The 26,604-nt window shown below is 40.8% G+C and overlaps 1 long non-coding RNA gene across 2 annotated transcripts in view; it reads left to right on the top strand.

Moving 5' to 3' along the window:
• The window catches only part of LOC147579796 (uncharacterized), a 115,051-nt gene that overhangs the window by 36,282 nt on the left and 52,165 nt on the right, over positions 1 to 26,604 (top strand). The window contains exon 3 of one of the 2 annotated variants that reach the window (XR_015251822.1): positions 12,330 to 12,423. The exons of the other annotated variant lie outside the window; for it this stretch is intronic. This is a non-coding gene — a long non-coding RNA (uncharacterized LOC147579796). Of the gene's footprint in view, positions 1 to 12,329; positions 12,424 to 26,604 lie in introns of those variants that run through there. 2 annotated transcript variants of the gene reach the window in all.

The following is a 26,604-nucleotide window of genomic DNA, read 5'->3' as shown; positions in this document are numbered from 1 at the left end:
AGAGAGAATCCTTAAATAGGCTCTATGCTCAGCATGGAGCCTGACATGGGGCTGGATCTCGCGACCCTGGGATCATGGCCTGAGCTGAAATTAAGAGTTGGATGCTCAACTGACTGTGCCACCCAGGCACCCCCATCTTAGCCATTTTTAAGCGTATAGTTCAGTGGCATTAAACACATCCACTGTGACCACCAGTGTGGTCCACTGTGGACCACTGTGACCACCAATCCATCCACAGTGTTCTTTTCATCTTACAAACGTAAAATAATTTTAACTTTGTGTGATTCTTTGATTAATGTTTGCCTGCTTCACGAGGATCTCAGCTCCATGGTGGTTCAGACTGTGTTCTGTTCTCCTCATTGATATATTTTAGCATCTGGCACAGTGTGTACCATAGAGTAGTTGCTCACAGAATAGTAGTTACTGAATGAGTGGGTGGCTCTCATTTCCTTTCCTTATATGCATTCTTGAGTAGGACAGAAAGGAAATAGGTACAGCTAGCATGCCAGAAACTTCTCACAACCCTGGGTGCATGTGGGAGTATGTTGTACAATTTAACAACGTCTAGAGAAATTTGCATGTTTTGGGTTAATATGGTAGACTCACAATGCATCTTTTCCCCAAAACCCAATGAAATAAGGAAAAACTGTAAAAGCAAAAACAAACAAAAATACAGTAACCAAAGGAGGAAAGAGACATAGTATATATCAATAAGGTTAAAGAAACTAGCCACTGTGAAGACACTGAGAAGATGCTGGAACAGAGTAGAATCCCAGGCTGCCCTGGACTCTCTAGAAGCCAGACTGGATAAGCCAGAGGCAATAACATTCTGAGAAATCTCATGAATAATCCCAATTTGAAAATAGGGAAACCGAGTAAACCAACCTTCTATTTTTCTTCATCTGACTGAGAAATAGTGGGAATGAATCCTGAAAGAAAGGGGCATAGGGGTAGGTAGCTCCTTGGTTAGGCATGGAACTAGAGAAACCCACTGACATGCATGGTCATCTAGCAATGGGAACAAGATACACACATTGCCAAAGGGTGGCCCTTTGGACAGTACAGATATCAAGATGGTGGAAGAGAGCAGGATTAAGTTTTCTAACCAAAGCTGCTCTACCCACCAATTCCAGGTGAGCTCTCCCATCTGTGTTTTGGACAGGAAACTAAACTTGTCTCAGCTACAGTGGGAAGAGTGCCAAGAAGTCAGCCCACTACAACAGACCAGCTAGAAAGTCCATTCAGGGCTGTCGAGCATGAACAAAATAAAAATGGCATGGCAGGAATGCAAACCTTCTACAGCAGAAGACACAACAAACTACAAACCAAAGTCAATAAGCAAGAAGTATATTACACAGATTCTGTTTTAGAAAAAAACATAAGGAACAGAAGAAAATGCTTTGCAATCTATGTTATAGAACAATTTGACTTTAGAAGAGAACAAATATAATAAATTGGTAACTCAAACATAGTAAAACAATAGAATGCAATCAAGGAGTTATGGAAACCTGTGGAATTCAGTTCAAGAACTAAATGATATCACTATGGAACTAATAACTGGGAATAGCAAAGAACAACATTTAAACATTGCTGAAATTTGAATTATTAATATAGAAGAAAGACTTGAGGCAATCTAGGTAAGTGTAATTAAAAGGGTAAGAATTAAAGCAATCAAATTGAAACTAATAGATGTAAAATGCAAGAAAACAAATCAACATAAAAGTATTGGGTGGCTCTAAAAAATATTCAGGGAAATAATGAAGAACCTGTTTTCTCAATTAAAGATAACACTGAGTATACAAATCCAAAGGGCATACTATGTTCTAGAAAAATTAGAAGAATAAAGCTCAACACTAAGACGTTTTAGTTAAGAAGCTAAAACTCAATAATAAGAAACAATTCTTTAGGAATCTAGGGAGAAAAGGCAAGTCCTTCACAAGGAGAAAAAAAACTAGACTGGTCTTAGGTTTTCCCACAGTTTTTTTTTTTTTTTTTTTTTTTTTAATTTTTTTTTCAACGTTTATTTATTTTTGGGATAGAGAGAGACAGAGCATGAACGGGGGAGGGGCAGAGAGAGAGGGAGACACAGAATCGGAAACAGGCTCCAGGCTCTGAGCCATCAGCCCAGAGCCTGACGCGGGGCTCGAACTCACGGATGGCGAGATCGTGACCTGGCTGAAGTCGGACGCTTAACCGACTGCGCCACCCAGGCGCCCCAGTTTTCCCACAGTTTTTAAAGGCAGAAGACAATGGAACTAGAGCTTTAAAATATACCTAGGGAAACGTTTGACTGTGAACCCTCTTACCTGTCTAAGATGATGTTCAGGTGTAAAGGGAATTTGAAACACAGAAGAATTTATTTTATTTCATTTATTTATTTTTCCAAATTTTTATTTAAATTTTAGTTAGTTAACATATAGTGTAATACTGGTTTCAGGAGTAGAATTTAGTGATTCATCGCTTACATATAATACCCAGTGTTCATCATAACAAATGCCCTCCTTAATACCCATCACCCATTTGGTCCATCCCCCACCCACCTCCCTCCATCAACCCTCTGTTTCTTCTCTATCATTAACAGTCTTTTATGGTTTGTTTTCCTTCCTCTCTGCACCCTACTTCTCATATGTTCATTTGTTTTGTTTTTCAAATTCCACATGAGTGAAATCATATGGTCTTTTATTTTTCTTTTTCTGACTGACATGTCGCTTAGCATAATCTACTCTAGTTCCATCCATGTCATTACAAATGGTAAGATTTCATTCTTTTTGATGGCTGAGTACTATTCCATTATGTGTGTGTGTGTGTGTGTGTGTGTGTGTGTGTGTGTGTGATAAAATAGAAGAAATGGATAAAAAAGATGTGAGATATATATATATATATATATATATATATATATATACATACTACACACACACACATATATATATTATAATGTATATATATATATATATATATATATATATATATATATACACACATACATACTACATCTTTTTTATCCATTTATCAGTCAATGGACATTTGGGTTCCTTCCATAATTTGGCTATTGTTGATAGTGCTGCTATAAACATTGGGGTGCATGTGCCTCTTTGAATCTGTATTTTTGTATCCGTTGGATAAATACCTAGTAGTGCAATTGCTGGATCATTGGGTAGTTCTATTTTTAACTTTTTGAGGAATCTCCATTCTGTTTTCCAGAGTGATTGCACCAGTTTTCATTCCTACAAACAGTGTTAAGAGGGTTCCTCTTTCTCCCCATCCTCACCACCATCTGTTGTTTCCTGTGTTGTTAATTTTAGCCATTCTGACAGGGAAACAGAAGAATTTAAAGAATTCAGTACCTGTATGAGCTTCTTGGGGAAAAAAACTACATGCAGTTAAAGCCAGCCCCTTAATGTGTGAATCAAAATGCAGAATGCAGGAATGTAGAAACCCTAGAAAATACTGTGTTGAACACTAAATTCATATAAATGTAGAATTCATGTTAAACAGCTATGAGAATTATGTGTAAAGAACAAAATGTGAGTGTTGTTAACATAGACAGTGTAGAACCTATAATGTAACTAGCAAATATCAGGAAGAGGGGAGAGGATAGGAAGATATGTGAGAATATGAAAGTCTTCATCTCTCATAGCAAATAGCTGGGAGTGAAGAGAAACTTGTATCAAAATAAGTAGCTTAAAAAAATCCTGCAATCTTCAGATTTTTTTAAAGTTTATTTATTTTGAGAGAGAGAGAACATGAGTGGGGGAGGGCAGAGAGAGGGGGAGAGAGAGAGAATCCCAAGCAGGCTCTGCCCTGTCAGCGCAGAGCATGACTCAAGGTTTGAACTCTCGAAATGTGAGATCATGACCTGAGCCTAAATCAAGTGTCAGACACCCAACCAACTGAGCCACCCAGGCACCCCGACATGTGTGATCATTTTAACTTAATATGAACAGTTATTCCTGGCTGTGGGATTTTGATTTTATTTCAAACTTTGGCTTTATGTTTTCTACATTCTTCGTTATACAATATTTGTTTCTACATTCTTTTTCCACATTATTTTTACATTTATTTATTTATTTATTTATTTATTTATTTATTTATTTATTTTATTTTTGAGAGAGAGAGACAGAGGGTGAGTGGGGGAGGGGCAGAGAGAGAGAGAGGGGGAGACACAGAATCCGAGGCAGGCTCCAGGCTCTGAGCTGTCATCACAGAACCCGAGGCGGGGCTTGAACCCATAGACCGTGAGATCATGACCTGAGCCAAAGTTGGACACAAGCAACTGAGCCACCCAGGCGCCCCTACATTCGTTACATTTTTATAGTAGGTTTGTAGCATTTTTCTGAAAATGAGTGTTTTTTTTAAATTAAAAAAACCTAGGAGAGCCTGGAAGTCAACACAATGCATTAATAGTGGCCAACTCTAGGTTGGTGGAAATTGGGTGATTGTTATGTTTTTGCTTTGTACTTTTCTGAATTTGTTTAGTTTTTTAAAGACTTGTAGAGAGAAAAATAAAAAGGATAAGTTGGGAATATCTGCTTCATGTCAACTGAATAGCAATCATGCAGGCCTCATTTATGGACTGCCTAATATATTTAGGGACAGGTTGATAGAAGGACTGGCTGGCCCGAATGGGTTGTGGGATCTGTCATAATAAGCTGCAGGGTGACAGGCTGGTGTGGTACACGGCCACTCTTGGGTGGTCTAGGAGAAAAGTGACAGTGTCTGGGTACTGGGAGTCTCTTTTGAGAGACTAGCAGAATTAAAGAAATTTCAAGAGAACAGTCAGACCTATTCATCATTGCATATACTTAAATATGCCATGACTCAATTTTCCCCTTGAAGCATAACACCTTGTAAAGTCTGGGAACACTTATAGGTGTTAATTTTTTCATTGACTTTGTAATGGAATTTTATTCTACTTATTAAGCATTCGACACAGAGGGAAATACATCAATGAAAACCAGTGAAACAATAAAAATTTTATACCAAAAATAAGAGCAGATTTTGTTATATTAATAGGAAGAGGATATGATGCCTAAACAGTAGGTAAAACACAAAGCTACTATGGCTAAAAAGTAGCTATGTGTCCATAATGTCCTAACCATGCTGGTCTGATTCTTTACTCGTTGCTCTACACAGGCAGGCATGGCAGAGTCAAAAGAGCATGAAGGTTAATGTCAAAGTCCTGCTCCTCCACCCACAGTTTCCTTCTCCAGGAAGTAGAGAGATTAAAGCTGACTTTGTTGGGTTTGATTCAGATGACGTGTGTGTAAAGCACCATGAATGATTTAGTGGAGGTCATTATTATTGAAGCACGTTGATGAACAGGGCAAACCTCTTCCTCTTCTCTAGAGTGACCACCGATTAGCTGTTACTTGAAAGGTGCTGTCTTTATTTCCAATTGGACCAGTTACCAACCTGTACAGGGAGTCCACCGCAGAATTAAACATGAATTAAACTTTAGGGGCACCTGGGTGGCTCAGTTGGTTAAGCATCCAACTCTTGATTTCATTTCAGGTCATGATCTTACAGTTTGAGAGATTGAGCCCTGCTGTTAGCACAGAGCCTGCTTGGGATTCTCTCTTTCCCTCTTTCTCTGCCTCTCTCTCTCTCTCTCTGTCTCTCTCTCTCTCTCTCTCTCTCTCTCATAAATAAATAAATAAAGAAATAAAGAAATAAACACAGAAAAACATGAACGAAACTTTATTCAGAGGGAGAGTTTGGATGTTCTAGTTGATGACCCTGAAACTGTAAAGAGAAGCATGTGTATGAGGCCCATATGTTAATCTCATGCACAAAGAGCTGGAGGGACCACAGAGAGGAGCTGATTCACTATCCTCACTTTCTAGGTAAAGACACTGAGACTCAGAGAAGTGAAGGCTTGCTTAGGCTCATACCTCTACTTTGGCTAACAGGGAAGTTTGAATGGAAGGACTAGCTTACGGAGAAGCACGGAAGTTCAGAACCTAGATTGGGGAAAAGGAGTTGACCCTGAAACCTTCTTGGCGGAGCACATGCGCCATTCATCAGGATGATGTAATTCCAGCAACCTGTGTGTCCTTGTGGTGAAATGGCCACTCCATGTTATCAAGAAGCCTTGCTATCTTTTCTTCTCTCCTTGGTTCATCTGCTGATGAGCACATTGTCTAATTCTAGAAGCCTCAGTGGTCAATAGCTGTTATTGGTAATGTGTACATGGAGGAGACCTGAACATTCTTGGACTGCAAAGAAGACAGTGTTCAGGAACAAAGCCGGAGCTAGACCCTGGAGTGCTCCTGGTCCAGAAGCGAGGGACCACGGGCCAGGCACTGCTGGACAGTAAAAGAGTTGGGGGTAGAGCAGTCAGGAATGAAGATAGGGCACTGTATGTAGTTGTTGTGGTCTCACCTAGAGGGGTTTACTTCAAGACCCCAGGAAGGAGTGGCTCAGTGATGAAGTGATGCAGGGAGGACACAGGTCCATGGAGACTTGGGAACAGGTGAGGGTTATAGTGACTGCCTCTTAGACACAGGTCTTTAGCCTGAAGTGGGCAGATTTGGCTGACCTTATTCCCTCACGTGGGGATTGAAAGTCTGCATCTTGGAAGTATGTACTTCTTTCCAGAGGAGCCTCTGGCAGACGTTTGGACAGGGCTGTGCTAAGATTTGTGCTTTGCTGCATTTTTATGTTCTACCTCCTACCCGTCCCCTCTCTCCTCACTCTTCCTTTCTCCAGGGTCTTCCCATTTGCAAAATCGAGAAAGCACACATTTAGCCACAACAGGAGAACAGAACAAAGATGCTTTATGAAAAAGAGACATGATCTCATAGAAGAGGGATGTTTATTTACCCCAGCCCTGGAGAAGTTCATTCTAAGGGCACAATTCTAAAAGCCAATGAGACAAACACCTGTGGGGGAGCTGGGTGCTTAAAGTAAGTTAAGACTAAAGAATGGTCGTTGCCTCGGGGCCCTAAAATCTAAAGGAACTAGCACAGATTTAAAGACAAACTCTCAAAGTTACCTTTTCCTCCCCACTGACTTTAATTTTTTATTTTTGCTGTTTTTCCTGAAGTCTTTTTTATATTTGGAGAGGAGAAGAATGTCCTTGGGGAGTCAGGAGAATTGGGTTAAAATTAGGAACTGTGGACATCAGGTGTAAGCAGTGAATTTCAGAGAGAGTCACAGTGGAAGAAGGTGGGTATGGAGTCAGGGGTTAGACTTTGCTCACCGCCAGGTTCATTTTCCCCAGAATCTACCTTTCTCTTACTTGTACCTGTTTTCTCCTCCTCCTAAGGCTGAGGCATGTCCATTGGTTTACTCTTTTACATGCTGAGCTAAAGATTTTTTAAACAAGGTCACCTCCCAGCTCTTGAAGAAACAGTCTGTTGTTAGGCTCAACACATAGTAGGTGCTCAGATATTCACTAAAGTAATAAGTTAATAAGTTTCAGGCTTAACACAAACAGAGTAACTGAGGCTCAGAGACATACTCATTCACTGTACAAGGTTGTATCCTAGCCAGGAGCAGAACTTCAGGTCTGGTTGAGGTCAGGGAAAATGCACATAAAAATAGTGAATTGTGGATGCAGGGTATTGTCAGTGTTCACATGATGAGTACAGGGTGTTAGCCGTCAACTCACAGGAGGGCAGTGTGGGCTGAAGCCACCAGTAAGACTTCCTGGAAAAGGCGGGGCTTGGGTCAAAAGAGAATCAGTGAGGAGGCAGGAGGGAAAGCAGGCAGGAGGTAAGCTTTGAGCCAAGGCTAAGGGGCAGTAATGTTTGTGAATTATTTAGTTCACGTAATACCTGGAGTATTGGTGTCCCTGGTAGACTGGTTTGGCTAAAGAAGTCTGAGTGGAGGCACTGTGGCAGATGAGGCTGCAGAAATCAGCAGATGCCAGGCTGGGAAGTGCTGGCCCTCTTTGTCATTTGCATTGTCCTGGTTCTTGATTCCCAGGATGAAGTGGACCCTTGGGTACATGCGCTGCTCATATGCCCCCTTCAGGACTAGGCACACATTCTCCCAGCTGCCAGGAATGTTGCCAGCTGAGAGCCCATAGTTGAGTTTCTCCCCCGAAATGAACTGCCTCATTCACTGTCATGACTAGTTGATGTGGGGGTACAAAGGCCCCGTCCCCTTGCCCCAAAGGTGGGTCAACTCTTAAGACCCCAACTTCAGAGCTCCTGTGTGACATGCCAAGGTCTCTGCCCTCCCCCCCACCCCCAACAATGTCTCCCTCTGCCCGTTTCTGCTCCTCACTCCCTTGCAGGTATGTTTCAGGAGAGCACTCCCTGTATGCTTTCTGCATGGAAATCTGCTGTTTCAGCATCTGTTTCCTAGGGGACCTGACTTAAGCCAGTTGAGACACAAATGTTTCTAAGAAGCAGACTCTGAGAAAATTGAGAACAATGAAAGCCCCATTGCCTATGGCACGTGGAGTCATGCTAGCCCTTGGCCTGCTGGAATTGTGCAATCATTAGAACTTGGCCAGGGGTAAGAGAGAACACTGGTGGTTCAATAGCTCAGGCACAGGAAGGGTTTGGGGAAAGCATTAATGATAAGGTCTTGTATTTGAATAGCTCTTGCTGGGGGGCTATTGATGCCCTGGTGAAAGACTGAGGATGATCAATGACCAGTTTAAGTCACTGACTAGTGAAGGCTAGAGGTCCTCCTTGGTAGGTATAAATATTCTTTTTTTTTTTTTTATGTTTATTTATTTTTGAGAGAGACAGAGAGACAGAGTGTGAGCAGGGGAGGAGCAGAGAGAGGGAGACATAGAATCCGAAGCAGGCTCCAGGCTCTGAGCTGTCAGCACAGAGCCCAATGCAGGGCTGCAACTCATGAACCGTGAGATCATGACCTGAGCCTAAGTCAGATGCCAAACCAACTGAACCACCCAAGTGCCCCTGTAGGTATATTCTTGACTATTGCAGCCAGAGGGCAGGAAGGTTGAAGAGATGGCTCAGTATTTAATTATATGAACTGTGGATCTCCAGAGAAGGTTGAATTCACAGCCCAGCAGGTTTCCCTCACCAGGTCAAGACCCAGACCCTGAGTAGGAGGAAGGAGGACTCTGAAATTTGGGATGGAGACATATGAGCTGATGCATTCAGAATTTTTTAATCCCCAGAAACCCCTGAACCATTTGGGTCTGCAGAAGTATCCGACTCTGCCTTGCAGTTATCTGAGGCTTGATGGGTTGAAATGTGGGACTAGGAAGGTTATAAGACTAGAAATGAGGGGAAGGGTGTGGGAGATGACAAGAAGGAAAGAGGTTTGTGTTCTGGTGGTCTAATTCTTCAATGGCTACTGGAGTAGGAGGTGATTTAATACATTGATGAATAAGGTATTGTAATAGAAATAAATATGGTTTGTCTATGTGCAGATTAGGTATAGTAAATCTCACATGTCCTCAAGATAGAATGTATTTTTCTCTTCCTATTTTCCAATTTCCATTTTCAGTTTTATGTCATGAAATAATAATAACAATTCTTGCAACAGTGATTACACTAATAAATAACATTGTGCATTAGTGCATGAGAATGAAGAATGTACATTATAAATAATAATAGTTTATTTATGATACTCTCTCTACTCACCCTTTCTATTCTCTCAGCAAGGTGCTTGGGGGATCTCAAAAAGCTACCACATACCCCTGTACACACATATTTCCAGAGGAGATATTGTTACATGTGTATTTCACAAATAAGAACTCCTCCAAATGACAGTTAATAAAAAAAAAATGGTAATCCTAGAATAAGAATCATTAGAGATGGTGGACATTTATTAAATTTATGTACTACTGAAACTTGGTTTTATGAATCTGAAACTTAATTTAGACATTTTTGGAATACAGATAGATAAAGATCTTAGTAAAACATTATTGACTTCAGGTAGAAAAATACACTCACATGACATTTTTTTCTGGTAAAGCTATGCATATCCTTTAAATTTCATTGGTTTACAGATGTTTGGATTTTTGGACCAATACATTAAAAACAACAACAACAACATTTTGAAGACCAACATTGGCTGCAATCTATTTTGTGAATTAAGTTTATTTGGAAAAAAAGAAAAGAGTCAGTGTTGTTTTAATACCATTATTCCATAAAAAAGAATGAAGATTGAACAGTAAAAAGGTAGGAAGAATATAATCTCACAATAAAGGCCTTTAAATTTATCCAATGAATAAAAGAATTAGCTTCATAAAAAACTCCTGATTATTTTATTTATCTCATTTTGCTGGGAATCAATGAAAAGTTTTGTCAAGGCAGGTATGAATGCTATGCATGGACAGAAGTTTAGGAATCACTAGTATAATACATTTCTCTTTTTTTCCCTCCAATTTTTTATTTAAATTCTAGGTAGTTAATATACAGTACAGTATTCGTTTCAGGAGTAGAATTCAGTGATTCCTCACTTACGTATAACACCCAGTGCTCATCACAAGGGCCCTCCTTAGTATCCTTAGCCCGTCACCCATCAGCCCATCCCCCCCCACCTCCCTCCATCAACCCTGTTTGTTCTCTATCATTAAGAGTCTCTTCTGCTTTGCCTCCCTCCCTCTCTGTCTTTTTTTCCTTCCCTTTCCCTATGTTCATCTGTTTTGTTTCCTAATTTCTGCATATGAGTGAGATCATATGGTAGGAATCACCAGTAGAATACATTTCAATGAATTAGGCGTAGGAACGTTTTAGTTACCTCGGCTGGTGAGATGGAGAAAGCATATCACAGGATGATTTGAAGTTGCTTGCTCTGGGGCTGCTGTTCTCATGCTTTAGCACCAGAATTCCCTGAAAAACATCTTCAAATACATGTTGCTGCCTCAGCCTCAGAGTTTCTGAATCCATGGCTGAGAGACACAAATCTGTATTTCTACCAAGTTGCCAGGTGGTGTTCGTGCTGCTGGTCAGGAGCTCACACATTGAGAACCAATATTCTAGGTTATTAAAATGTATTTTCTTTCTTTTTCTTTTTAGAGGGAGAGGGGGGGGGGAATCTTAAGCAGGCCCCACACTCAGCACAGAGCCTGATGTGGGGCTTGATCCCACGACCCTGAGATCATGACTTGAGCCAAAATCAAGAGTCGGACACTGAACTGACTTATCCACCCAGGTGCCCCTAAAATGTATTTTCTGTTTTTAAGGAATGTTATATTAATTTGACAGTCTTCCTTCCTTGTATTACTTAGAAAGTAGATTCAGACAGCAAGTTCTAGTTCATAGAATAGAAAATGCAAATATCTTGCCCAAGTGTTCCATGGCCCAGATGCCTCTATCACCTTATCTTTTGGGTGAATGAAGGCTGACACATCTTTGTAGAACCTTTTAAAAATAATCATCTCCTCTTTCCTTAACTACCCAAGTGGACTCTATCTCCCTCCCTCTCCCTTCTATTTCTGTCTCCCTTTTTCTTTCTTCCTCTTTCCTTATCTCCTTCCCTTTTCCCTTCCTTTCTTTCTTTTATAGATACCCCCATTAGATTCTGGGCTTGTGGAAAAGAAGTGCCTTAACTCATTTGCCTTTGAATCCTGGAATCTAGCTGCACGCCTGCTGTTGATCTTGTCCATTTGTTTGGCGTAGCATGGCAATAACCAAATCAACGAACTGAGTAATCAACTGGTGGATTTTCTCTCCATAGATTGTCTGGATTATTCCAGCGAAACACTTTGTTTCCTCCCCCTCGGCGCCTTCCCACTATAATCTGTGGCACGGTATTATTTTCCTTAGATCATGTGGACAGCTATTTAAACTGCCCACTTTAAGTGTCTGCTGTGGGGTGCACTGTACCAGCCTATAAGTCAAATATTGGAGCAAATGCATAGACGTCTCATATTTGTCAATTACTAGCCTAACTAGCCTTCCTGGATTAGAATCATGTTCAGTGTATCCCTGGCAAAAGTTTGTGTACTATTCCTGTTAGCTTTGGGGGACATCAGAGTGTGGTGCTTTAGATATCCAAATTTCAAAACCCTTCAAGGTCCTTTTGCATGTCAGACATATATGGAGTATTAAATAGGCTTTGGGTATTTTTCGAGATTCTAAAGGTAGGAATGGAAAGCTGGAGCAGTCTGGAGCATCTGAGTATTCCCGTGGCCCAATGCCCCTTTTCTCCATTTCCTATACACTGTATTGTTTTTGAAATCAGGGGACAACATAATGGGATATCAAAAAACTGACAGGTACAAATACACAACCAAATGCAGAATCTTTGATTTCATGGATTTGTTTTCACCATTCTGGCCTAGTTTTTAAGACCCAAGACTTGTGATTGTGTGACCCAATATACAAGAAAAAGCTGAATAACTGTGGAAAAAATAGGTTTGTAATTTGTATTACATTTATCACTGTTTCCAGGTCCATAAAGACAGAGATGAGAAAGCAAAATACATTCAGGATATAGACTTGGTCCAAGGAGCAGAAAGATACTCAGGTAACAGAATGGGATAGAATAGATAAAAGGGGTTGGGTTAACAAAATATTTAAGTTATTTCCTCTAGCTAACATAAAATATAACTTTTCTCTCTCTATCATATGTTAACTAAGTGAAATAACATCTTAAAATTAATTTTTGTCGGGGCGCCTGGGTGGCTCAGTCTGACTTAGGCTCAGGTCATGATCTTGTGGTTTGGGAGTTTGAGCCCTGCGTCAGGCTCTGTGCTGACAGCTTGGGGCCTGGAACCTGCTTCGGAATCTGTCTCCCTCTCCCTCAGCACCTCCCCCACTCATGCACTCATTCGCTCTCTGTCTCTCTCTCTCTCAAAAAAATAAACATTAAAATTTTTTTAAAAAGTAAAATTAATTTTTGTCCCAAAATGCTATTTTCCATAATACCTCATGAATAAGAGTTACTCATTATTTCTTAGACATTTTTAGATTGCTTGCACTCTTTCATTTAAGAAATGTAGAGTGTCTTGTCCCCAGAACTACACAGTTAATGAACATTTGTTTCGAGTTCTTTGTTACATTTCACTCAAAAGGTGTAGGAAGTGCCACGTACTATTAGAAGCAACAATTTTTATTTTGTTTGCAGACAATTCAATTATGGAAAATACCCAGAAAGAAGTTGTGAAAAGAATATCATTAGACAACCAAGTAGCTTTCCTCTCTTCTGTATGTTAGGAAGAGGGATCAGCCTGCTGGTAATTGACTACAGAATTGGGTTGTTCCTGGAGCAAGCATCTTATTGAGATTGTAGGAGATACTAAGCAATACACAGCAAGCCCGCTTGTAAGAAAACCTAGGATGTTCAGGGGGGTGAGAGTTGGGGAGGAGCAGATTTATCGTTGACCTTACTTGAAACGGAAAGACTCTTCCATGTTTAAGGCAAGAGCAGTTCTGCCAAATAATACCCTGTTCCCCCTTTTATTCTTCTGGCCCAAAGTGAATTTGCTCCTCCTTGAGTCTTAGAGCATTTTTCTGTCTGTCGTTTTCTTGTCAAGTAAGGAGACACGGCTTCACATCAGCCTAGCAGGAAGAGAGGCAAAACTGGGGCCATGTTTGCTAGGAGTCAGGGCCACTGTGTGTTAGTTTCACATATAGGTGTTGCCTCCCTTCAGTGATCTTAGAAACGTAACCAGCAATTGGATAGGCAGTCTTTGGCAGGTCTGGCCGGCTTCCCTCTCTCTTCCTCCTCCCCCACCGTGGGTGCTCAGTGTGTGCCTACCCTATACAATGCTTCTAGCCAGAGTGTGGTGTAGTCCCAAGATTAGGGTTTGGGTTTAGGAAGATGGCAAAGGCCCATTTGGCCTTCTGCCAGAACACATGATTCTATCAGGTTATCAACCAACCTTTCACAGGAAATTAAATCACACGTATTTCCAGGAAATTAAAAATAGCAGAGTTCTTTAATTCCTATTTGTCCTTTTCCCTTGTATCAGGGATCTCACAGTGTGGAAGGGAGGTAGGCTATGGCAGGATTTGGGCATTCCTAGGTGTCTCTGTCAGTAGCATCTCAAACCTCATCAAAACCCTCATAAAATTTTTTTAACTTTTCATTGTATTGTAGATGTCTTTTATTCATTTAACAAGCTTTTGTTGAGGATCCATTAGGTTTTGTATACTAGATTCAGCTAGATTATAAATTCCCAGAAGGTCAAGTGGCTGCATTTTATCTATCTATCTATCTATCTATCTATCTATCTATCTATCTATCTAATGTTTATTTGTGTATTTTGAGAGAGAGAGAGAGAGAAAGCGAGCACGAGAGGAACAGAGACAGAGGGAGAGAGAGAATCCCAAGCAGGCTCTGCAGTGTCAGCAGAGAGCTGAACATGGGGCTTGATCCCACAAACTCTGAGAACATGACCTGAGTAGAAACCAAGAGTCAGAAGCTCAATCAACTCAGCCACCCAGGTGCCCCTCAAGTGGCTGCATTTTAAATCTCTTAGAACCTGTCATCTTTTTTCCCCTTATTTTAGAATCTAGCAAGTGCTCTCTGTACTTTGTAGGCACACATTAATTATTTCCAATTAAACGAAACACTGAATAAACTTCCAGATTCCTGAGATCTGAGACCAGAAGAAACATATTAGGCAGAAGAAGGGGAAACAGCAATGGCTGAGTAGTGTATGCCAGTGATTTTGCTGGATATATTAAACAACAGGGATAGAGAACCAGGGTCTAGTCTAGTGATCGGGAAAGAGAGTGTTAGGGCCTTCTATGGAGATAATTCATGAAGGAGAGCAATCTGAGGCCACACCAAGTATTTGTTCCTGGAATGACAGTCCACACGAATGCCTGTTTTGACAGCCAGACACAAGATGAAAGATAGAGTATGGGGGACTCCAGGGACTACAGAAAGGCTATAGTGGGAAGGCTCAGGGAGGGTTGCATGTGAAGCTTGCCAAGAAGAAATAAAGGGAAGAAAGAAAGGGCAGGCTGTGTGGAACAAGTCTCCTGTTTTCTAATTCTCACTGTGCCCTGATGAAAGCCACTGTTGGACATATAGGAGTTCTTATTCTCTTCATGGTCTGGGTCTAGAGAGGCCCAAGATACATCTAAGGCTGCTAGTGTGTCAAAAACTAGAGAAATGCCAGAAAAGTATATAAAAATGTAGATTTTTTTAAAACCTTAATATATATGTATATTTATGTGTGCATTTAAACACATGTATATACACAGATTTTATTTGAAGACTGTGTAAAAAGCAGATGAATGAATAAAGAAGATGTGATTTATACATAAAATGGAATACTACTCGGTAATCAAAAAGAATGAAATCTTGCCATTTGCAACAATGTGGATGGAACTAGAGTGTATTATGCTAAGTGAAATAAGTCAGTCAGAGAAAGATAAATATCATATGATTTCACTCATAAGTGGAATTTAAGAAACAAAACAAATGAACATAAGAGAAGGAAAAGTAAGATAAAAAGAGAGAGGGAGGCAAACCATTAGAGATTCTTAAATACAGAGAACAAACTGAGGGTTAGTGGGAGGGGGGTGTGGGTCGGAGGAAGTGTTAAATGAGTGATGGGCATTAAGGAGGACACTTGTTGGGATGAGCACCGGGTGTTATATGTAAGTGATGAATCTTTGGGTTCTACTCCTGAAACCGATACTACACTATATGTTCACTAACTTGAATTTAGGTAAATAAATTTAAAATAAAAAAAAATCTAAACATGAGACTGTTATAAACATGGGTCAAATGTTCCTCATGCTCACTCTATAATAGCCCTCACCCTCATACAATAGATAGGGAAACTGAGGCTCAGAAAGAATGAGTGATTTGAAGGTCATACTAGCAAGTGGTGGAGACAGGATTGAAATCTGTATCCCTTGGTGGCTAAAGCTTTCTTCTTCTTCTCCTTCTTCCTCTTCTTCTTCTTCCTCCTCTTCTTCTGCTTCTGCTTCTTCTTTTTTTAACTGTACCATTACTGTTAGAGCAGGCATAGGAATCAGAGGGCGAGGGCTGTGTTGCAGGTCAGGGCATCCAGAATACCTGATAGATATACCTACTGTTTGATCCTTGTTTGCAGAGCCCAGGGAATGGGGGCTGTCCCCCACCAACCCTGTAACCCCACTGGTTGTGCCCCTCTTTGCAGATCAGATGAGAAAAGTGTTTACTAATCTTGTGGAGTTTGATTCTATCTATAAGAAACTGTCACTGCCCCGAAGCAAAACAAAATGGTTTAAAGGACCACATCAATGTCCTTAATGACTTGATAATTAAGACAACACTACATAAGCACAGTTTAAATGTAAACAAATTACTTGGAAAGGAAAAAATATGCAAACTCTTTCAAATGATACACTATTTGTTTAATTAGAACAGGATCTTTTTTGTCCTTTTTTAAGGCCACTGACAATAGAGTCCTAAATGAATTGATGAAAAACAATAGTAATTAAAGACATCTTCTCTGATAATAGCCCAGGAAAAAAACTTCAGCATGAGTTGTAAAGTCAAAGCATACTTGGCATGGGCCCTATAAAGAGGGGCTGTGAAAATGTTTGAGTTGTTCTCCTAGTTTGGGCCCCCTGAAGCAGAGGTGAGGAAAACACTGGGGCAGGGGGTTCATTTGTGAGGTAACTCCAGGAGGCATGAGTAAGGTAAGCTGGAAAGGGACAAGAGTCAATAAAATCTATATTAATGAATAAGCTTTTGCTGTGGGCAACTGGGGCTCAGCTCTGTTTGGGGGCCCTCTGAGAGGCCTTGTAGAACACACTTCAAAGCTGAAAATGAAAACATCAGTTTTTTTTAAAAAAGATATATGCACCCCTGTTTATTGCAGCATTATTTACAGTAGCCAAGATATGGAAGAAACCCAAGTATCCATTGATAGATGAATGGATAATGAAGACATATACATATACACAATGGAATATCATTTAGCTATAAAAGAAGAAAGAAATCTTGCCATTTGTGATAACATAGATGGACCTAGAAGGTATTATGCTGAGTGAAATGAGTCAGATAAAGACAAATATCAATCTATTTCACTTATATGTGGACTCTAAAAAACAAATAAAAAAACAAATAGATCGTTAAATACAGAGAAAAAATTGGTGGTTGTCAAAGGGTAGGTGGAGATTAAGAGGTACAAACTCCCAGTTACAAAATAAATAAGTCATGGAGATTAAAAGTACAGCAGAGGGAATATAGTCAATAATATTGCAATAATGTATGGTGACAGATAGCGACAACATTTACCGTGGTGAGCGTTGACTAATGTGTAGAATTGTCAAACCACTATGTTGTACACCTGAAACTAATATAACATTGTGTATCAACTATACTTCAATAGTAAATTAAAAAAAATTGTCCTGCTGAAGGCCTGCTGAAGATGGGGCATTTATTCATCCTCTATTGATTGGAAGTTGCTCCTGGGAGCATTAAATCGTGGGCTGCCCTGAGCAACTTCCTAAGGCACTAGTAAAGGCCTTCAGGCAGAGAAGCAGAGAGATCCTGCCTTACAGAGGGCATGGGGAAGCTGTTGGCATGCATATAATGGTCCTTGAGGCTGCTGGTGAACTCAGAAATGAGCCAGTGGCACATGGGCGGGGCACCACAGCATCTGTTACAGATAGGCGCTTGTAAGGTATCATCCTTCTAGACCAGCTCAGTACAATAGAAATATCATGTCAGCCACAGGTATGAGCCACATATGTAACTTTACATTTTCTAGTAGCTACGTTAAAAAAATAAACAGGTGAGCTTAACTTTAATAATATGTTTTACTTGATTTCCTATGTCCAAAATATTATTGTTCCAACATGTATTCAACATAAAAGTTACGAATGAGATATCTTAACATTCTTTTTTTCTTACAAAGTCTTTGAAATCTAGTATATTTAATACTTACAGTGCATGTCAATTTGGACCAGCCACATTTTATTTTATTTTATTTTTTTTTTAATTTAAAAAAAATTTTTTTTTCAACATTTATTTATTTTTGCGACAGAGAGAGACAGAGCATGAACGGGGGAGGGGCAGAGAGAGAGGGAGACACAGAATCGGAAACAGGCTCCAGGCTCTGAGCCATCAGCCCAGAGCCTGACACGGGGCTCGAACTCCCGGACCGCGAGATCGTGACCTGGCTGAAGTCGGACGCTTAACCGACTGCGCCACCCAGGCGCCCCAGACCAGCCACATTTTAAGTGCTCAACAGCCACATGTGGCTCATGGCTACTGTACCTGGACATGGAGTTTTGGATGAATGTAAGAAGGATACTCATTTGGGACGCCTGGGTGGTTCAGTCCGCTAAGTGTCTAACTCTTGGTTTCAGCCTAAGTCACGATCTCACGGTTGTGGGATTGAGCTCCACTTCAGCGCAGAGCGTGCTTGGGATCCTCCCTCCCTCTCTCTCTCTGCCCCACCCCCTCTGCCATTATGATCTTGTGCTCTTTCTCTGTTTCAAATAATAAATAAATAAACTTAAAAAAAAAAAAGGGAAGCACTCATTTAGGAATGGTGTAAAGCAAAAATCTGTGATTTCCTTCAAAATAACACATAAATCATACATATTGTAGGTTTCTCTTTTCTTATTTTGTGAACATTATTAAGTGATATCCCTTTATGATTTATAGAGATTCTTTTCAGGAGCTTTCTCTCTCCTTTTGATTCCAGATTCCCTTCTCCTGGTTTATGTGGAAGACGGTCATGATAAATTTCTCTTGAGAACACTCATTGAGAGGGCCTCCAGGCCTTTCCCATCATCATTGCTGATGGAGCCCATGACCAACATTTACCATGGAGGTGTGGGGGAGCAATGGGAAGGTAGGAACACCATTTGGCCTGGCCTCTCAAAGGTTGGTACTGGCAAATGAGGTTCTACCTATAGTTAGTGCATCAAGAAAGCCCATTTGTTAGAAATGCATGATATACACATTGCAACACTACCACATTTCTTGAAACTGCCTTTTTTTTTTTTTTGCATTTCTTCCTTTTAAAACATCTAGGAACCCTAAAAACTGGTCTAGGCCTCTCTGTATAGGTGAGAGGAGTAACAGATAGTTTTTATTGACTAACCTTTCATTTCCAACCTCTTTCTCCCTTTTCTGTCTCTGTTAGAAAGGCTGTTAAAACAAAAACAAAAAAACAAAGAAAAATGGATTTTCTGGTCTGCCTTGAAGTCAGCAGGGGCCATATGATAGTGTTGGGCAATGAGATATAAGCCAAAATCTGCTGTCTCTTCTTTTCCTTCTTCCTTATTCCTCTCTGGAACTCAAACATGATGGCTGGCAATGTGGCAGCCACTGGCAATCAGGAGGCAACTGGCATGAGAATGAAGGCTAACATGGTAAGGATGGCAGAGAAAAAGAGGATTCAGTATGTGGTAGCAATTTTGGGCCACTTTGCCAGCACTGAAAGTACTTACAGACTTCTTGCTAGGTGAGACAAGTACCTTATACGTTTAAGCTGCTATTAATTAGATTTTCTTGTACTCACAGAAAAATGACTTTCTATCTGATATAGAGATTTTGCCAAAACCACCACTGAAACAAATTCCATAATTATTTGCTTCCTCACTACCTCCTACAAGTGGCTAATTAAGCAGTCATCCCAAAACACAGTTAAAACAACCATATACACAAAATGCTGCAAGTCTGAAGTTATCAGTTCTCCAGAGACCTAATTAGATATATCTTTGAACAGGTGTAGACTGATCAAAGCATTTACCTTTGTGTTCCAGCCCCAAAGCCCCCTATTTAAAATGACTGTAATTTTTCATTTGAATCGCCACTCTCTTCATTAAAGGGGAAAGGGGAAATCGCTTATGATTACTCATTTTTGGGTCTTCAGATCTTACTTTGAGTCTGGTATACAGAAGGCAACCAGCAAATGTTTATCATATTGATAAATTGTGATAACACCTTGCAAGGAAAAATAACTTGCCATTTAGGGGTTGTTCTTTTTTGTCCCTTTATGAGAAGACTCCTCAGACTTTATTAGGCTGCCCCAGTCCATGGACAATACTGACTCAGGCTGTTGCTATCCTAAAGATGCCTTCTAGAAGTTGTCTAAGATCTCCCAGTGGTGTGGAAGAGATAAAAAGAATAGGTAACTCAAATTAGGGAGTTGTTTTTCTCAGAAGACTTTCCCTCTTACAGTAACTGGCCAGCACTTCTAATAACTGTAAGCGAGGAGTTGTTTCCAGATTATCTCTTCTTTCTTAGCTGTGTAACTCCAAATGAGTAATTTGTAGAATCATGTGGAAGTTTTCTCCTCTCTCCATGTGGGTGAATCTCAGGGCATCTTCTGTAGGAGTTTGAAAACCTCTGAGTTTGGATTTGGCATCCTAAACAGAAGGATCAAAATCCAGCCTTAACACCTTTTTGACTAAAACCACCTTCTATCTGTGGTTGTTAAAATAAAGCTTTCCTGTCGGCTCACCCAAATTCTCTGTGGTGTCTCTGAGGTCAAAGCCCTGAAAGCTTTCTGCCTTTACCTTTTACCTATCAGGCCATCAACTGATGGTTGAGCTTTCACAACAAACTTAAGGTTGGACCAGACATGCTAGCTGTCTGACCTTGGATAAGTTACTTAACTTCTCTGAATATCAGTTTCCTCACTTTTAAAATGGGAATTGTAGTAGTATAGATCTCATCAGGTTGTTGTGATGGTTCTATGAGATAATACGTATATAATGCTTAGCACATTGCCTTGCATATCCTAAACCCTCAATAAATGTTACTTGTTATTCATAAAATTAACATTGTTAAATTGTCAAAATGAATAATTAATATTTACTAATAAAATAATATTTACAATGGTCTGACAAGGCTTTATTTTAGATTAAGGTGAATAGTGCAGATTTATCTTCAAGGGGACATGGCCTACACATTCTTTTTTAAGCAAATAATTGAAATGACTTAAAGAGTCTCTTTGGTTTTCTTGTTGTATCTACTGGATAGCCTGTTTGGAAACCGTGTCTAAGAACCAGAGTGTTAACCTAAAAAAGGGATTAAAAGCCTTCTCTCCAAGCTATCCTAGAAAATAATGGGAAGTAAATAATTCATATTCAACTCCACCTGGATGAGAACACCATTTAAGGTCAGTGTTAGAACATCTCTCTTTTCCAGAACTTTTTGATCATGACTTCATAGCTATGGTGAGATTCTTCTTCTTTTTTTTTTTTTTAATGTTTATTTACTTATTTTGAGACAGAGAGTGAGTGAGAGAGAGAGAGAGAGAGAGAGAGAGAGAGAGAGAATGAGCAGGGAGAGGTGCAGAGATAGAGGAGAGAGAGGATCCCAAGGAGGCTCTGTGCTGTCAGTGCAGAGCCTGATGCGGGCTCCATCTCACCAACTGTGTGATCATGACCTGAGCCCAAATCAAGAGTTAGATGCTTAACTGACTGAGCCACCCAGAATTAAGATTCTTTAAAAAAATTTTTTTGAATGTTTATTTATTTTTGAGGGAGAGAGAGACAGAGTGTGAGTGGGGAGGGGCAGATAGAGCTGGAGACACAGAATCTGAAGCAAGCTGCAGGCTCTGAGCTGTCAGCACAGAGCCTGACATGGGGCTCGAACCCACAAGCCATGAAATCATGACCTGAGCTGAAGTCCGATGCTTAATCAATTTAGCCATACAGGTGCCCCAGAATTGAAATTCTTAATATTCAAGAAAACCCCATTTGTATCTAGTTGTGACCCAGGTTGGTCCTGAACAGCAGATAATGGCTTGGCAGTCATGGAAGAACAAAGTTGCTTGACATTTTTAGAGTTTAGAAAACTTAGCCTCTAATTCAATCAAGGCTTGCGAGAAGGAGGAGGAGGGGTTCTTTATTTTGTTCCGACTAGTTTACCCTGAGTGTGCAGCTGGTTAGAGTTTCTGAGAGGCTGTTAGTTCCAATTAATTTGGTATACACTCTTGTATGTAGGCTTGATGAATTAAGAGGCAGCAATGAATTTATCTGTGCATCAGCCATAAAATTTCCATTACTTTTCTTAATGAATTTTACATTTGATTCTGAAAGCTTTTTAAAAAGTTGTTCATTTGTTTTTCAGGGCCTTCCCCTCCTTCTTCTATATAATTTGTGTCAAAACAAGAACTTCCCGTAGCGAGAGATTGGACATTTCTATAAGACATTTGCTTTCAGGGGTAGGGAGACTGCCCTTCCTGCTGTCTGGAAACCTCAAGGCTGAGCTCACTTCTTGGGCTCTCAAGTAGGGTGAGATAGGAAGTCCCAGCTGAAGGGGATGGGTGTGGGCTTGTGGCAAAGTTCCTTTATCACTGCAGAGGGAAAAGACAATGAAAAGGAAATGGTGTTGGGGAATAAATTCGATATTCTTCAGTAATGTCAGGTGTGAGTAGCCATTCCTGAGCTCTGTGCTTCCTTCCTTTCGTCAGAGAAGGCTGGCAAGAGTCTGAATCTTGGTGAAAGCCTGGTCCTAAGATTCTCAGGACCTAGAGGGGAGTGATGAAAGCTGATAAACCTGCATTTCAAACTCTAAGCAATTTTCTCTCTTGAATGAAATAAAGACTGGAGGATCTTTTGAAGCATCCTTTTCTTTGTTATGGAAAGGACTCAAATATACAATTTTATTAGGTAAATGTGACGCACACTATAATCAGAAGATGTGTCTGAGAGGCTGTGGCTCAAAGGAACTTAACTGTGAATGTTTACTTTGTTGGCTTCTTGCATCTCTGAAGACTCTATTTCTTTTAGAGAAATGCTTGCTTTCTTGTGTATTGATTTAGAGTGAACTATGGGTAAAGATTGTCACTTTTTTCTTTGTTGGTATGAAGACTGGAGGAGGGCAGGAAAAGACAGCAAGAGTGGTCTTCACCTTGCACTGGAGCAAGGCTGTAAGAAAAGGGCAAGACCAAAATGGGGGAGTACACCCTGGACTGTACCTTTGATACAACTCAGACTTGGATATGGAGCAGTCTTCCTGTTGTGACTGGAGGTCAAGCCCATCCAGTTGGGCAGTGATGGGTTTCTCTTTGAGAGAGTAAACAGTTCCAACATTCCTATTATCATTTGTCCTGGGCAGTAGCAGGATGGTAGGCCTTAGATTGGGGCCCCTTTGGATCTGATTACTGGACCTGGTCATGGACTAGCCTAGATGTGTTGTGAACACTCTAGAGGGTATAGGAAGATGACCTGCCTAGGGAGACAGCGCCCCCTATGGGGGGTTTCTGAGAAAGGCCAATCTTGGAGTCCTCAAAACAGCCAAATCTAGGAGTTACAAGTCCTTCCTTGAATATAATTTTTTTTCTCCTATCTCTGAGCCTGGAATAAAATCATGTTAAATATTACAACCTAGTCTCCAAAATGTTGTGTAAAATTAAGGTAAAATTTGTAGTCATCTTAGTTCAGAATGGTAAAAGAAGAGTAGCTACTCACATAGAACCCCATAGTGGGAAGGGCCTATGAGTGGGGGGTGGAAATCCCAAGAATGGGAGGGGCTTGTGAATGGGTGGAGCCTGGGAGTATAAGAGGCCTGGGGGAGGGGCCCAAACTGAGTTTATAAATCCGAGTGGTGGGGGGGTGCACCTGGGTGGCTAAGTAGGCTAAATGTGGACTCTTGATTTAGGCTCAGGTCATGATCTCACGGTTTGTGAGATCAAGCCCTGTGTCAGGCTTGGTGCTGACAGCAAGGAGCCTGCTTGGGATTCTCTCTCCCTCTCTTTCTAGCCTCTCTCTCAAAATAAAAAAAAAAAAAAAAAACATTTAAAAAAAGCTTTTTATAAATGTTGAGTAGAAATGAAGGGCATTTTGGAGAATGCAAGGTTTGACCTGACCCTTGGGAATTAGAAAGACAGGATAAAAAACAGTAATGAAGGATTGGAACAGGACAAGGAGGCAGGGAGGCCAGTAAGGAGTTTTGTCCTTGTAGTGTAGAAAACAAAACAAAGGGGCAGGTTTGAGAAAGCCACAGACTGGGGATCAGTCTTTCTCTGGAATGCACTTCACTTTCTGGTTCCTGAAAAAGGAAGTTATCATCTCTGCCTCATTTTCTCTAGCACAGAATGGGGCTGTGGACAACAGAACAGCTATCCAGGGCTTCCTGGGTACTCAGCATGAACTACCTGCTTCCAGTGGCCTATGAAGTAGGAACTGTTACCAGTGAGGAAACTGGGCACCAAGCAGTAGACCAACACACTATTACACTATTAATATTATCATTACAGTGTCCCATCACACCCACACTCCTCTTTCCCCTTTCCTTGGTATTTTCTGTGAAGAAATAAAATAATATTTGTGAAATTTATTTAATCTCTTTGGAAGGACAAATGTGAAGTAAGTCCCTTTTTTTATTATCTGCTGAGCCTCCCCTGAAGTTGAAAATGTATAGGAATTTTTTTTTTTTTTTGGGAGAGAGAGAAAGAGAGAGAGTGCTCGTGCACGCAAGTGGGGGAAGGGCAGAGAGAGAGAGGGAGAGAATCCCAAGCAGTCTCCCTGCTGTCAGCACAGAGCCTGACGTAGGGCTCTATCTCACTAACTGTGAGATCATGACTTGAGCTGAAACCAAGAGTTGCATGCTTAACCCAGGTGTCCCGAAAATGTATATGAAGTTTGAGCACCTATTGCACAGATATTCTGCATTTCTCTGCTTCTTGACTATGAGGGGATGATATCCCAGAGATAGGAAATGTACATGTCAGCTACCTGACAAGGGGTACATGCTAATATGACATCACAGTTATGAAGCTCACACACTAATGTCTCTACTTACCCTGATAGTTTGTGAGGCAGGCAGTATTTTCCAGACAAGGCAACTGTGTCCAGAGAGGTTGTGATTTGTCTAAGGTCTGGCCACATTTGTCCAAAAGACCAGGCCTCTGACTCTTTCTCTCCAGTCCTCTGGAGAGTTCTCGCCTGTCAGGGGGCTTTTGTTGCCAGTGGAAAGTGGTGGGAACTTCTCTGTTATCCCTTCCCACCCACACAATATTTCTGTCTGGTTCTCTGAGTAGTGGTTGTGAAAATGGTGGGGCTATTTCATGCTGTTCATGTACAGGGAGCCCCTCTGGAGGCCTGTTGAGATAATACACAGTATGAAGGAAAGAGGCCAAAGTTGTTCATGAAAGTTGTACTCGCTTGGGGCTGCTGATGAGGGGTGATGACATCTTCCCCTGCCCAACCTAGTGGAACTTGCCTCATCTTTAATTTCTGCCCGAGTTTGTGAAATCTTTTGATTAGGATCTCTGCACAAGGCCATATTCCCAGCGGGATCACACTATACCACCTCATTAGTCCCATTTGCTGATCTTCACAGCAAAGTGTGTGCTCACTAGGAGCTGCAGGTGGAAGGGCCACGTGGGGCCCAGAGCTCTGAAGGGCCCGGTTCATCTTTATATGCTGGATTGTTTCTTGACCTCGATTTTCTTCTTCTGACAGCAGGGCTGTGTGGGAAGAATGCAGACTTTGGAGTCCTGCCATTTGGAAGTGTGGAGAGCTGGGAAATCACTCTACCTCTGAGCTCTCCTTACAGCTATCAAACAAGCTCTTTTGACAAGCCGGATGTTAGCATTAAAGCGGGGTTTGGAGGGAGGGGCAACGAAGCTTTGCCAATAATACTTGTTACACAGCCATAGCCGAGACCCCTCTGCCCATTATGAAAGCCTCAAGCGTTCACTTTCCCTCTTCCTCATAATTGCTCCGTATGTAAGGCTTAATAGACCTGCAGTTCCTGTGGAGAGTGGGCTCATGTTTGAGAGCCGGCCAGATCCCTTGACCCAGGCTTTCTGACAGATGAGTTCCAAAGGTTAATGTTTCATTGATGGACTGACAAAAGACTTTCAGAGGATGGCTCTATTCCAATTCCAGGGGCGTCCTGTGAAGACCCTGTGTCCTGGTTGGGTTTTTATTCTGGCGTTTGAGATGACAAGAAAGGCTGTGGTTTGTGCGAGTGAGCTCAGGGTGGGCTTCTTCGGAGTCCTGCTTGGGAAAGTGTTGGGTATCCTGAAGTATGGGTGTCTTTCTGCCGCACTTAACTAGGGGGACAATGGTTTATTTATATGCCTGTCTCTCCCCACCTCTCAAGACATAAGGTGAGCTCCTGGAGGGCAGGGCTTGCATTGTAGGCAACTTGATATCTTCAGAGTCTGGTAAATAGTCTACCCTTAGTATATATTTGTTGAGTAAAACTTTTGGTTTCATTAATGGTAAGTAGTAGGCGAGCCTCTATTTTTAAACTAGATTTTAAGCTGTAAAGGTAAAGCAAGTCCAGGGTAAAAATTTCAAAAGTACAAAAGAGTAAAAATGAAAATGAAATTCCCACTATGTAGAGAAAAATGACTCTTAGAAATTTTCTGTGTCTCTTTCCAGAAATGTCCAGTGAGTCTGCATCTCAAGCACATTTTTTTCCACAAGTGAAATCATACTACACTCACACATTTCTGCAACTATCCTTGTGTAATTAACTATCTATCCTGAACACCTTTTTATAGTAGTGCATACAGATCTACCTCAATGTTTATAATGGCTGCAGTCTACTGTATAGATTTTCCATAATTTACTTAACCAATTCCCTACTGAATGGATATACAGGATATTGCCAGAATCTTAATTATTACAAATAATGCTGCAGCAAATATTTATTTATGTTTGTATTTGTATATCTGTGGGATAAATTTCTAGAGGTGTAAGTTTGTTACACATAGCCTGTTGCCTTTTAAAAATTATGTCAATCCACACTCGATGGTAGTGAGTGAGTGCCCATTTTTTCACATCCTTG

Source organism: Puma concolor, chromosome B3 (assembly GCF_028749965.1).
Source record: "Puma concolor isolate L17-30 chromosome B3, mPumCon1.1.hap2, whole genome shotgun sequence".
In the NCBI taxonomy this organism is placed as follows: Eukaryota; Metazoa; Chordata; class Mammalia; order Carnivora; family Felidae; genus Puma; species Puma concolor.
Note: the sequence above shows the minus strand (reverse complement) of the source record. Positions and strands in the feature narration are given on the sequence as shown.